This window comes from Rhopalosiphum padi, unplaced genomic scaffold (assembly GCF_020882245.1).
Source record: "Rhopalosiphum padi isolate XX-2018 unplaced genomic scaffold, ASM2088224v1 scaffold1, whole genome shotgun sequence".
In the NCBI taxonomy this organism is placed as follows: Eukaryota; Metazoa; Arthropoda; class Insecta; order Hemiptera; family Aphididae; genus Rhopalosiphum; species Rhopalosiphum padi.
This window is the reverse complement of record NW_026869996.1, coordinates 508,600-524,928: the sequence shown is the minus strand read 5'-3', so window position 1 is coordinate 524,928 and position 16,329 is coordinate 508,600.

Below are 16,329 nucleotides of genomic sequence, written 5' to 3'. Positions count from 1 at the left end.
GTAATGGGTATTAAATTTAATTGATATTAAATTAATAGTAGTGTAACCAAAAAGTCAGTGTCATGAAACCCCTGACCATTAGATTATAAGCAAATGATTCTAATTTTCCATTATTGACATCCACAATATTACATTTATGATGATACTTCATAAACACAATTAAAAAATGATTTAATATCATAATTTTGATATGATAATTTTAAAAAATATTACAAAGTCATACTTTGAACTGCTTGTACAACACTGTATTCTCAAGTTTATTCTCCAAACACTATACATATTCAACTGACCATTTTTTATTTTTAGATGGGCAGTACAGCAGATCACTCAATACATGCTGAGACATGAATTCACATTTCTACCACTATGCAAAATATCAACATCCTACGTTGAAAAATGTACTAGACGATACTGCTAATAATAAGGGTTTTGTGCAACGTGCGTGTAATGGGTATTGAATTTAATTGATATTAAATTAATAGTAGTGTAACAAAAAAGTCAGGTGTCATGAAACCCTGACCATTAGATTATAAGCAAATGATTCTAATTTTCAATAATTGACATTCAAATATTACATTTAAGCTGATACTTAATAAAACACAATAAAACATGATTTTTACATGGTAATTTTAACAAATATTACAGAGTCATATTTTTAACTGCTTATAAATCACTCAATTCTCATGTTAGTGTTTAGAAACCTTGACTACTAGATTATGACAATGACTCTTATTGTATAATGTATACAAGTATTACAAACTCTTATTATTTTTAATATTGAAAATCAGCAATTTTATGTTAATGTACAAGTGTATTCTTTACTTATATTTTGTTTTACATTAAAACTGAACAAAACATTCTGGTAGATTTGTACTATCTCTTTTTGTTGCTAAGCATTATAATTATTTTCTTTAACCTTTATACATATATAACTGACTACTTTGTGTTTTTAGATGGCAGTACAGCAGATCACTCGAGGCATGCTGAGACCATGAATTCACATTTCTATCACTTGGGAAAGTTACAACATCTTCCGTTGTAAAATGGAATAGAAAGGTACTGCTAATATTAATGGTTTTATGCAAGCGTGTGTGTAATGGGTATTGAATGTAATTGATATTCAATTAATAGTAGTGTTACAAAAAGTTAGTGTCCACAAAACCCTAACCATTATATTAAGTAAATGGTTCTTATTTACCATTATTAACTTCCATATATTTCATTTAGGCTCATACTTAATAATAAACACTATAAAACGTGCTTATATATCATAATTTTGACGAATATTACAAATTCATATTTTTAGCTGCTCATAAAAATCTCAATTATCAAGGTTAGTGTCATGAAACCTAGGACAATTAGATTAAGTAAACGATTCTTATTTACCATTACTAACATCCATATTTGTCATTTAAGCTGATACTTCATAAACACTATAAAACATGTTTTTTTATATGATAATATTGACTAATATTACAAATTCATACTTTGAACTGCCTGTAAAACACTGTATTCTCAAGTTATTCTCCAACCGTTATACATTATTAACTTACTACATTTTTTCAGATGGCAGTATATCAGATCAATCAAGGCACGCTGAGACACGAATTCACATTTCTACCACCAAGGAAAGTATCAACATCCTATGTTGAAAATGGACTAGAAGATACTGATAATAATATTGGATTTATGCAATGTGCGTGCAATGGTTATTGAATATAATTGATACTAAATTAATTACCTGTGGAAACAATTGAGATTTGTTAAATATCTGAATAAAATAATAGTAAACACCTTTAGCTTGTATTGTTTTATTCTTAAAATTTACCTATGCTATAAATATATTTTATTTTTACTATATTTAAATGATCATTATAAAACATTTATAAAACACTCAAAATATTAAGTTAATGTTTAGTAACTTGAACAATAGTTTTAAGAAATTTACCATTATTATCTTTCACGTGTTTCATTTAACCTGGTATTTTGAATACACTATAATACATGTTTTTTATATGATAATTTTGACTAATTTCTATTTTAAACTGCTTATAAAAACACTCAAAATTATTAAATGTATGCACCGACAGAGGGCGGTAGTGGGGGACGACATCCGTCGGCCCGATGCCCGATCGCCTCAGAGAAAAACTAGTTGGTTGTGTGCCGTTCACCGGACGGGCGTTTAACGTAACTGGTCTTTGTTTTTACTTAGCTTTTGCGTGTAGTTGTTGTTCATTTTAATAAAGATTTTTGATATTATAAACGAATTGTTCATATTTTATGCCCCAAGTTAACACAAGTAAGTGTCTTGATCCTTGACTACTCGATTAAGAAAATGATTCTAATTTATCATTTTTAACTTGCACACGTTTCATTTAACCTGATATTTTTTACTTCTTAAAAACTATAAAATATGATTTTATAAGTTAATTTTGACGAATAATACAAATTAATATTTTTTAGATTTTGAACGGACTGATGAATGTAATGATTTCACAATGATGTTTGTATTATTTTTGTGTCCGTCGTCACTTTTTGGAGTAGTAATAATGCTTCGTTTTTGACTTCAGCCCCTCTTTGAAAAGACAAAATCGATTTTTTGATTTTGCCGTAAGTCAAAAACGAATCATTGTAAATACTTGAAATTTTCAACAAACGTTTATATTAGCGTTATCGATTTGCGATTAAATTTTCAAAATATTTCGACATTTTTTAAGCTACTTATAGACAATTGAAACTTATCGTGGTTAAAAAATAAATCAAAAATCGTTAGTCACAATTTTTGTTTATAAGCATTTAAAGTTCAAATGTTTAGAAAATATATCAAAATCACGAAAATTTGCAAAGAATTTTGAAGTTGAAAATTCGTAAAATCTTTGTGATTTATACTTAAGGTTCAAAAATCCAATACTAGGTTATCCATAAGTTTTCCTTCAAGTAACCGTAAAAAAAAAAAATCCCATTGTCAATATAGAAAACATTTTATGTGCGTATGAAATATAATTTTTTACGAAATCGCGTAAAATAACGATATATTACAATTTAAATATAGGTAATAATATAATATATCCAACTAATTATCATTGACTGACAAATCATCTCCGTTCAGAATCGTTTTTTCGTATACAATGCTACCCGTCGTTGCATTCAAATTTAACACATCCATTATAGTGACCAGTGACCTACTCTCCATCTCTACTATACACCGGAACGATATCCGCTTATTTAATATTGAAAAGGAGCAAATTTTCAGTTGTACAATTAATAGTCACACTTATAATAGGTACATTTATATTCTACAAAACATTCTGGTATATTAGTAGGTACTATCTTTTATGGCTTATCATAATTATTATTTCTTATCGTCTGTTTATATATTATGTCTATATTTCATATCAATTTACAGTTTTACATTCGTATTTGTATTTGATGTTTCAACTGTTCAATTGTTTTTCAATAATTTTGTAAAAAAATGAAGTTTGTCTGTTAGTTTATGTTTTGATTGTTTCCATTTCAAAATTATTTCAGTGTTGTCCACGTACTAGTTGTTAAATAAAAATTGTTGTCCTCCTTACGGTGTCTAGTAGCGACATTTTATCATCCAAACATTATACATATTTAACTTACAATTTTTTTTTTAGATGGAAGTACAGCAGATCATTCAATACATGCTGAGACATGAATTCACATTTCTACCACTATGCTAAATAATCAACATCCTACGTTGAAAATGTACTAGACGATACTGCTAATAATAATGGTTTTTGTGCAACGTGAGTGTAATGGGTATTAAATTTAATTGATACTTAAATTAATAGTAGTGTAACAAAAAGTCAGTGTCATGAAACCCTGACCATTAGATTATAAGCAAATGATTCTAATTTTTCCATTATTGACATCCAAATATTACATTTATGATGATACTTCATAAACACAATTAAAAAATGATTTAATATCATAATTTTGATATGATAACTTTTAAAAAATATTACAAAGTCATACTTTGAACTGCTTGTACAACACTGTATTCTCAAGTTATTCTCCAAACACTATACATATTCAACTGACCATTTTTTATTTTTAGATGGCAAGTACAGCAGATCACTCGAATACATGCTGAGACATGAATTCACATTTCTACCACTATGCAAAATATCAACATCCTACGTTGAAAAATGTACTAAGACGATACTGCTAATAATAAGGGTTTTGTGCAACGTGCGTGTTAATGGGTATTGAATTTAATTGATATTAAATTAATAGTAGTGTAACAAAAAGTCAGTGTCATGAAACCCTGACCATTAGATTATAAGCAAATGATTCTAATTTTCAATAATTGACATTCAAATATTACATTTAAGCTGATACTTCATAAACACAATAAAAACATGATTTTACATGGTAAATTTTAACAAATATTACAGAGTCATATTTTTAACTGCTTATAAATCACTCAATTCTCATGTTAGTGTTTAGAAACCTTGACTACTAGATTATGACAATGGACTCTTATTGTATAATGTATACAAGTAATTACAAACTCTTATTATTTTAATATTGAAAATCAGCAATTTTATGTTAATGTACAAGTGTATTCTTTACTTATATTTTGTTTTACATTAAAACTGAACAAAACATTCTGGTAGATTTGTACTATCTCTTTTGTTGCTAAGCATTATAATTATTTCTTTAACCTTTATACATATATAACTGACTACTTTGTGTTTTAGATGGCAGTACAGCAGATCACTCGAGGCATGCTGAGACCATGAATTCACATTTCTATCACTTGGGAAAGTTACAACATCTTCCGTTGTAAATGGAATAGAAGGTACTGCTAATATTAATGGTTTTATGCAACGTGTGTGTAATGGGGTATTGAATGTAATTGATATTCAATTAATAGTAGTGTTACAAAAAGTTTAGTGTCCACAAAACCCTAACCATTATATTAAGTAAATGGTTCTTATTTACCATTATTAACTTCCATATATTTCATTTAGGCTCATACTTAATAATAAACACTATAAAAACGTGCTTATATATCATAATTTTTGACGAATATTACAAATTCATATTTTTAGCTGCTCATAAAAATCTCAATTATCAAGTTAGTGTCATGAAACCTAGACAATTAGATTAAGTAAACGATTCTTATTTACCATTACTAACATCCATATTTGTCATTTAAGCTGATACTTCATAAACACTATAAAACATGTTTTTTTATATGATAATATTGACTAATATTACAAATTCATACTTTGAACTTGCCTGTAAAACACTGTATTCTCAAGTTATTCTCCAACCGTTTATACATTATTAACTTACTACATTTTTTCAGATGGGCAGTATATCAGATCAATCAAGGCACGCTGAGACACGAATTCACATTTCTACCACCAAGGAAAGTATCAACATCCTATGTTGAAAATGGACTAGAAGATACTGATAATAATATTGGATTTATGCAATGTGCGTGCAATGGTTATTGAATATAATTGATACTAAATTAATACCTGTGAAACAATTGAGATTTGTTAAATATCTGAATAAAATAATAGTAAACACCTTTAGCTTGTATTGTTTATTCTTAAAATTTACCTATGCTATAAATATATTTTATTTTTACTATATTTTAAAATGATTCATTATAAAACATTTATAAAACACTCAAATATTAAGTTAATGTTTAGTAACTTGAACAATAGTTTTAAGAAATTTACCATTATTATCTTTCACGTGTTTCATTTAACCTGGTATTTTGAATACACTATAATACATGTTTTTATATGATAATTTTGACTAATTTCTATTTTAAACTGCTTATAAAACACTCAAAAATTATTAAATGTATGCACCGACAGAGGGCGGTAGTGGGGACGACATCCGTCGGCCGATGCCCGATCGCCTCAGAGAAAAACTAGTTGGTTGTGTGCCGTTCACCGGACGGGCGTTTAACGTAACTGGTCTTTGTTTTTACTTAGCTTTTGCGTGTAGTTGTTGTTCATTTAATAAAGATTTTTGATATTATAAACGAATTGTTTCATATTTTATGCCCCAAGTTAACACAAGTAAGTGTCTTGATCCTTGACTACTCGATTAAGAAAATGATTCTAATTTATCATTTTTAACTTGCACACGTTTCATTTAACCTGATATTTTTACTTCTTAAAAAACTATAAAAATATGATTTTATAAGTTAATTTTGACGAATAATACAAATTAATATTTTTAGATTTTGAACGGACTGATGAATGTAATGATTTCACAATGATGTTTGTATTATTTTTTGTGTCCGTCGTCACTTTTTTGGAGTAGTAATAATGCTTCGTTTTTGACTTCAGCCCCTCTTTGAAAAGACAAAATCGATTTTTTGATTTTGCCGTAAGTCAAAAACGAATCATTGTAAATACTTGAAATTTTTCAACAAACGTTTATATTAGCGTTATCGATTTGCGATTAAATTTTCAAAATATTTCGACATTTTTTAAGCTACTTATAGACAATTGAAACTTATCGTGGTAAAAAATAAATCAAAAATCGTTAGTCACAATTTTTGTTTATAAGCATTTAAAGTTCAAATGTTTAGAAAATATATCAAAATCACGAAAATTTGCAAAGAATTTTGAAGTTGAAAATTCGTAAAAATCTTTGTGATTTATACTTAAGGTTCAAAAATCCAATACTAGGTTATCCATAAGTTTTCCTTCAAGTAACCGTAAAAAAAAAAAATCCATTGTCAATATAGAAAACATTTTATGTGCGTATGAAATATAATTTTTTACGAAATCGCGTAAAATAACGATATATTACAATTTAAATATAGGTAATAATATAATATATCCAACTAATTATCATTGACTGACAAATCATCTCCGTTCAGAATCGTTTTTCGTATACAATGCTACCCGTCGTTGCATTCAAATTTAACACATCCATTATAGTGACCAGTGACCTACTCTCCATCTCTACTATACACCGGAACGATATCCGCTTATTTAATATTGAAAAGGAGCAAATTTTTCAGTTTGTACAATTAATAGTCACACTTATAATAGGTACATTTATATTCTACAAAACATTCTGGTATATTAGTAGGTACTATCTTTTATGGCTTATCATAATTATTATTTCTTATCGTCTGTTTATATATTATGTCTATATTTCATATCAATTTACAGTTTTACATTCGTATTTGTATTTGAGTTTCAACTGTCAATTGTTTTCAATAATTTTGTAAAAAAATGAAGTTTTGTCTGTTAGTTTATGTTTTTGATTGTTTCCATTTCAAAATTATTCAGTGTTGTCCACGTACTAGTTGTTAATATAAAAATTGTTGTCCTCCTTACGGTGGTCCTAGTAGCGACATTTTATCATCCAAACATTATACATATTTTAACTTACAATTTTTTTTTTTAGATGGAAGTACAGCAGATCATTCAATACATGCTGAGACATGAATTCACATTTCTACCACTATGCTAAATATCAACATCCTACGTTGAAAATGTACTAGACGATACTGCTAATAATAATGGTTTTTGTGCAACGTGAGTGTAATGGGTATTAAATTTAATTGATATTAAATTAATAGTAGTGTAACAAAAAGTCAGTGTCATGAAACCCTGACCATTAGATTATAAGCAAAATGATTCTAATTTTTCCATTATTGACATCCAAATATTACATTTATGATGATACTTCATAAACACAATTAAAAATGATTTAATATCATAATTTTGATATGATAATTTTAAAAAATATTACAAAGTCATACTTTGAACTGCTTGTACAAACACTGTATTCTCAAGTTATTCTCCAAACACTATACATATTCAACTGACCATTTTTTATTTTTTAGATGGCAGTACAGCAGATCACTCAATACATGCTGAGACATGAATTCACATTTCTACCACTATGCAAAATATCAACATCCTACGTTGAAAATGTACTAGACGATACTGCTAATAATAAGGGTTTTGTGCAACGTGCGTGTAATGGGTATTGAATTTAATTGATATTAAATTAATAGTAGTGTAACAAAAAGTCAGTGTCATGAAACCCTGACCATTAGATTATAAGCAAATGATTCTAATTTTCAATAATTGACATTCAAATATTACATTTAAGCTGATACTTCATAAACACAATAAAACATGATTTTACATGGTTAATTTTAACAAATATTATCAGAGTCATATTTTTTAACTGCTTATAAATCACTCAATTCTCATGTTAGTGTTTAGAAACCTTGACTACTAGATTATGACAATGACTCTTATTGTATAATGTATACAAGTAATTACAAACTCTTATTATTTTAATATTGAAAATCAGCAATTTTATGTTAATGTACAAGTGTATTCTTTACTTATATTTTGTTTTACATTAAAACTGAACAAAACATTCTGGTAGATTTGTACTATCTCTTTTGTTGCTAAGCATTATAATTATTTCTTTAACCTTTATACATATATAACTGACTACTTTGTGTTTTAGATGGCAGTACAGCAGATCACTCGAGGCATGCTGAGACCATGAATTCACATTTCTATCACTTGGGAAAGTTACAACATCTTCCGTTGTAAATGGAATAGAAGGTACTGCTAATATTAATGGTTTTATGCAACGTGTGTGTAATGGGTATTGAATGTAATTGATATTCAATTAATAGTAGTGTTACAAAAAGTTAGTGTCACAAAACCCTAACCATTATATTAAGTAAATGGTTCTTATTTACCATTATTAACTTCCATATATTTCATTTAGGCTCATACTTAATAATAAACACTATAAAACGTGCTTATATATCATAATTTTGACGAATATTACAAATTCATATTTTTAGCTGCTCATAAAAATCTCAATTATCAAGTTAGTGTCATGAAACCTAGACAATTAGATTAAGTAAACGATTCTTATTTACCATTACTAACATCCATATTTGTCATTTAAGCTGATACTTCATAAACACTATAAAACATGTTTTTTATATGATAATATTGACTAATATTACAAATTCATACTTTGAACTGCCTGTAAAACACTGTATTCTCAAGTTATTCTCCAACCGTTATACATTATTAACTTACTACATTTTTTCAGATGGCAGTATATCAGATCAATCAAGGCACGCTGAGACACGAATTCACATTTCTACCACCAAGGAAAGTATCAACATCCTATGTTGAAAATGGACTAGAAGATACTGATAATAATATTGGATTTATGCAATGTGCGTGCAATGGTTATTGAATATAATTGATACTAAATTAATACCTGTGAAACAATTGAGATTTGTTAAATATCTGAATAAAATAATAGTAAACACCTTTAGCTTGTATTGTTTATTCTTAAAATTTACCTATGCTATAAATATATTTTATTTTTACTATATTTAAATGATCATTATAAAACATTTATAAAACACTCAAATATTAAGTTAATGTTTAGTAACTTGAACAATAGTTTAAGAAATTTACCATTATTATCTTTCACGTGTTTCATTTAACCTGGTATTTTGAATACACTATAATACATGTTTTTATATGATAATTTTGACTAATTTCTATTTTAAACTGCTTATAAAACACTCAAAATTATTAAATGTATGCACCGACAGAGGGCGGTAGTGGGGACGACATCCGTCGGCCGATGCCCGATCGCCTCAGAGAAAAACTAGTTGGTTGTGTGCCGTTCACCGGACGGGCGTTTAACGTAACTGGTCTTTGTTTTTACTTAGCTTTTGCGTGTAGTTGTTGTTCATTTAATAAAGATTTTTGATATTATAAACGAATTGTTCATATTTTATGCCCCAAGTTAACACAAGTAAGTGTCTTGATCCTTGACTACTCGATTAAGAAAATGATTCTAATTTATCATTTTTAACTTGCACACGTTTCATTTAACCTGATATTTTTACTTCTTAAAAACTATAAAATATGATTTTATAAGTTAATTTTGACGAATAATACAAATTAATATTTTTAGATTTTGAACGGACTGATGAATGTAATGATTTCACAATGATGTTTGTATTATTTTTGTGTCCGTCGTCACTTTTTGGAGTAGTAATAATGCTTCGTTTTTGACTTCAGCCCCTCTTTGAAAAGACAAAATCGATTTTTTGATTTTGCCGTAAGTCAAAAACGAATCATTGTAAATACTTGAAATTTTCAACAAACGTTTATATTAGCGTTATCGATTTGCGATTAAATTTTCAAAATATTTCGACATTTTTTAAGCTACTTATAGACAATTGAAACTTATCGTGGTAAAAAATAAATCAAAAATCGTTAGTCACAATTTTTGTTTATAAGCATTTAAAGTTCAAATGTTTAGAAAATATATCAAAATCACGAAAATTTGCAAAGAATTTTGAAGTTGAAAATTCGTAAAATCTTTGTGATTTATACTTAAGGTTCAAAAATCCAATACTAGGTTATCCATAAGTTTTCCTTCAAGTAACCGTAAAAAAAAAAAATCCATTGTCAATATAGAAAACATTTTATGTGCGTATGAAATATAATTTTTTACGAAATCGCGTAAAATAACGATATATTACAATTTAAATATAGGTAATAATATAATATATCCAACTAATTATCATTGACTGACAAATCATCTCCGTTCAGAATCGTTTTTCGTATACAATGCTACCCGTCGTTGCATTCAAATTTAACACATCCATTATAGTGACCAGTGACCTACTCTCCATCTCTACTATACACCGGAACGATATCCGCTTATTTAATATTGAAAAGGAGCAAATTTTCAGTTGTACAATTAATAGTCACACTTATAATAGGTACATTTATATTCTACAAAACATTCTGGTATATTAGTAGGTACTATCTTTTATGGCTTATCATAATTATTATTTCTTATCGTCTGTTTATATATTATGTCTATATTTCATATCAATTTACAGTTTTACATTCGTATTTGTATTTGAGTTTCAACTGTCAATTGTTTTCAATAATTTTGTAAAAAAATGAAGTTTGTCTGTTAGTTTATGTTTTGATTGTTTCCATTTCAAAATTATTCAGCGTTGTCCACGTACTAGTTGTTAAATAAAAATTGTTGTCCTCCTTACGGTGTCTAGTAGCGACATTTTATCATCCAAACATTATACATATTTAACTTACAATTTTTTTTTTAGATGGAAGTACAGCAGATCATTCAATACATGCTGAGACATGAATTCACATTTCTACCACTATGCTAAATATCAACATCCTACGTTGAAAATGTACTAGACGATACTGCTAATAATAATGGTTTTGTGCAACGTGAGTGTAATGGGTATTAAATTTAATTGATATTAAATTAATAGTAGTGTAACAAAAAGTCAGTGTCATGAAACCCTGACCATTAGATTATAAGCAAATGATTCTAATTTTCCATTATTGACATCCAAATATTACATTTATGATGATACTTCATAAACACAATTAAAAATGATTTAATATCATAATTTTGATATGATAATTTTAAAAAATATTACAAAGTCATACTTTGAACTGCTTGTACAACACTGTATTCTCAAGTTATTCTCCAAACACTATACATATTCAACTGACCATTTTTTATTTTTAGATGGCAGTACAGCAGATCACTCAATACATGCTGAGACATGAATTCACATTTCTACCACTATGCAAAATATCAACATCCTACGTTGAAAATGTACTAGACGATACTGCTAATAATAAGGGTTTTGTGCAACGTGCGTGTAATGGGTATTGAATTTAATTGATATTAAATTAATAGTAGTGTAACAAAATGTCAGTGTCATGAAACCCTGACCATTAGATTATAAGCAAATGATTCTAATTTTCAATAATTGACATTCAAATATTACATTTAAGCTGATACTTCATAAACACAATAAAACATGATTTTACATGGTAATTTTAACAAATATTACAGAGTCATATTTTTAACTGCTTATAAATCACTCAATTCTCATGTTAGTGTTTAGAAACCTTGACTACTAGATTATGACAATGACTCTTATTGTATAATGTATACAAGTATTACAAACTCTTATTATTTTAATATTGAAAATCAGCAATTTTATGTTAATGTACAAGTGTATTCTTTACTTATATTTTGTTTTACATTAAAACTGAACAAAACATTCTGGTAGATTTGTACTATCTCTTTTGTTGCTAAGCATTATAATTATTTCTTTAACCTTTATACATATATAACTGACTACTTTGTGTTTTAGATGGCAGTACAGCAGATCACTCGAGGCATGCTGAGACCATGAATTCACATTTCTATCACTTGGGAAAGTTACAACATCTTCCGTTGTAAATGGAATAGAAGGTACTGCTAATATTAATGGTTTTATGCAACGTGTGTGTAATGGGTATTGAATGTAATTGATATTCAATTAATAGTAGTGTTACAAAAAGTTAGTGTCACAAAACCCTAACCATTATATTAAGTAAATGGTTCTTATTTACCATTATTAACTTCCATATATTTCATTTAGGCTCATACTTAATAATAAACACTATAAAACGTGCTTATATATCATAATTTTGACGAATATTACAAATTCATATTTTTAGCTGCTCATAAAAATCTCAATTATCAAGTTAGTGTCATGAAACCTAGACAATTAGATTAAGTAAACGATTCTTATTTACCATTACTAACATCCATATTTGTCATTTAAGCTGATACTTCATAAACACTATAAAACATGTTTTTTATATGATAATATTGACTAATATTACAAATTCATACTTTGAACTGCCTGTAAAACACTGTATTCTCAAGTTATTCTCCAACCGTTATACATTATTAACTTACTACATTTTTTCAGATGGCAGTATATCAGATCAATCAAGGCACGCTGAGACACGAATTCACATTTCTACCACCAAGGAAAGTATCAACATCCTATGTTGAAAATGGACTAGAAGATACTGATAATAATATTGGATTTATGCAATGTGCGTGCAATGGTTATTGAATATAATTGATACTAAATTAATACCTGTGAAACAATTGAGATTTGTTAAATATCTGAATAAAATAATAGTAAACACCTTTAGCTTGTATTGTTTATTCTTAAAATTTACCTATGCTATAAATATATTTTATTTTTACTATATTTAAATGATCATTATAAAACATTTATAAAACACTCAAATATTAAGTTAATGTTTAGTAACTTGAACAATAGTTTAAGAAATTTACCATTATTATCTTTCACGTGTTTCATTTAACCTGGTATTTTGAATACACTATAATACATGTTTTTATATGATAATTTTGACTAATTTCTATTTTAAACTGCTTATAAAACACTCAAAATTATTAAATGTATGCACCGACAGAGGGCGGTAGTGGGGACGACATCCGTCGGCCGATGCCCGATCGCCTCAGAGAAAAACTAGTTGGTTGTGTGCCGTTCACCGGACGGGCGTTTAACGTAACTGGTCTTTGTTTTTACTTAGCTTTTGCGTGTAGTTGTTGTTCATTTAATAAAGATTTTTGATATTATAAACGAATTGTTCATATTTTATGCCCCAAGTTAACACAAGTAAGTGTCTTGATCCTTGACTACTCGATTAAGAAAATGATTCTAATTTATCATTTTTAACTTGCACACGTTTCATTTAACCTGATATTTTTACTTCTTAAAAACTATAAAATATGATTTTATAAGTTAATTTTGACGAATAATACAAATTAATATTTTTAGATTTTGAACGGACTGATGAATGTAATGATTTCACAATGATGTTTGTATTATTTTTGTGTCCGTCGTCACTTTTTGGAGTAGTAATAATGCTTCGTTTTTGACTTCAGCCCCTCTTTGAAAAGACAAAATCGATTTTTTGATTTTGCCGTAAGTCAAAAACGAATCATTGTAAATACTTGAAATTTTCAACAAACGTTTATATTAGCGTTATCGATTTGCGATTAAATTTTCAAAATATTTCGACATTTTTTAAGCTACTTATAGACAATTGAAACTTATCGTGGTAAAAAATAAATCAAAAATCGTTAGTCACAATTTTTGTTTATAAGCATTTAAAGTTCAAATGTTTAGAAAATATATCAAAATCACGAAAATTTGCAAAGAATTTTGAAGTTGAAAATTCGTAAAATCTTTGTGATTTATACTTAAGGTTCAAAAATCCAATACTAGGTTATCCATAAGTTTTCCTTCAAGTAACCGTAAAAAAAAAAAATCCATTGTCAATATAGAAAACATTTTATGTGCGTATGAAATATAATTTTTTACGAAATCGCGTAAAATAACGATATATTACAATTTAAATATAGGTAATAATATAATATATCCAACTAATTATCATTGACTGACAAATCATCTCCGTTCAGAATCGTTTTTCGTATACAATGCTACCCGTCGTTGCATTCAAATTTAACACATCCATTATAGTGACCAGTGACCTACTCTCCATCTCTACTATACACCGGAACGATATCCGCTTATTTAATATTGAAAAGGAGCAAATTTTCAGTTGTACAATTAATAGTCACACTTATAATAGGTACATTTATATTCTACAAAACATTCTGGTATATTAGTAGGTACTATCTTTTATGGCTTATCATAATTATTATTTCTTATCGTCTGTTTATATATTATGTCTATATTTCATATCAATTTACAGTTTTACATTCGTATTTGTATTTGAGTTTCAACTGTCAATTGTTTTCAATAATTTTGTAAAAAAATGAAGTTTGTCTGTTAGTTTATGTTTTGATTGTTTCCATTTCAAAATTATTCAGCGTTGTCCACGTACTAGTTGTTAAATAAAAATTGTTGTCCTCCTTACGGTGTCTAGTAGCGACATTTTATCATCCAAACATTATACATATTTAACTTACAATTTTTTTTTTAGATGGAAGTACAGCAGATCATTCAATACATGCTGAGACATGAATTCACATTTCTACCACTATGCTAAATATCAACATCCTACGTTGAAAATGTACTAGACGATACTGCTAATAATAATGGTTTTGTGCAACGTGAGTGTAATGGGTATTAAATTTAATTGATATTAAATTAATAGTAGTGTAACAAAAAGTCAGTGTCATGAAACCCTGACCATTAGATTATAAGCAAATGATTCTAATTTTCCATTATTGACATCCAAATATTACATTTATGATGATACTTCATAAACACAATTAAAAATGATTTAATATCATAATTTTGATATGATAATTTTAAAAAATATTACAAAGTCATACTTTGAACTGCTTGTACAACACTGTATTCTCAAGTTATTCTCCAAACACTATACATATTCAACTGACCATTTTTTATTTTTAGATGGCAGTACAGCAGATCACTCAATACATGCTGAGACATGAATTCACATTTCTACCACTATGCAAAATATCAACATCCTACGTTGAAAATGTACTAGACGATACTGCTAATAATAAGGGTTTTGTGCAACGTGCGTGTAATGGGTATTGAATTTAATTGATATTAAATTAATAGTAGTGTAACAAAATGTCAGTGTCATGAAACCCTGACCATTAGATTATAAGCAAATGATTCTAATTTTCAATAATTGACATTCAAATATTACATTTAAGCTGATACTTCATAAACACAATAAAACATGATTTTACATGGTAATTTTAACAAATATTACAGAGTCATATTTTTAACTGCTTATAAATCACTCAATTCTCATGTTAGTGTTTAGAAACCTTGACTACTAGATTATGACAATGACTCTTATTGTATAATGTATACAAGTATTACAAACTCTTATTATTTTAATATTGAAAATCAGCAATTTTATGTTAATGTACAAGTGTATTCTTTACTTATATTTTGTTTTACATTAAAACTGAACAAAACATTCTGGTAGATTTGTACTATCTCTTTTGTTGCTAAGCATTATAATTATTTCTTTAACCTTTATACATATATAACTGACTACTTTGTGTTTTAGATGGCAGTACAGCAGATCACTCGAGGCATGCTGAGACCATGAATTCACATTTCTATCACTTGGGAAAGTTACAACATCTTCCGTTGTAAATGGAATAGAAGGTACTGCTAATATTAATGGTTTTATGCAACGTGTGTGTAATGGGTATTGAATGTAATTGATATTCAATTAATAGTAGTGTTACAAAAAGTTAGTGTCACAAAACCCTAACCATTATATTAAGTAAATGGTTCTTATTTACCATTATTAACTTCCATATATTTCATTTAGGCTCATACTTAATAATAAACACTATAAAACGTGCTTATATATCATAATTTTGACGAATATTACAAATTCATATTTTTAGCTG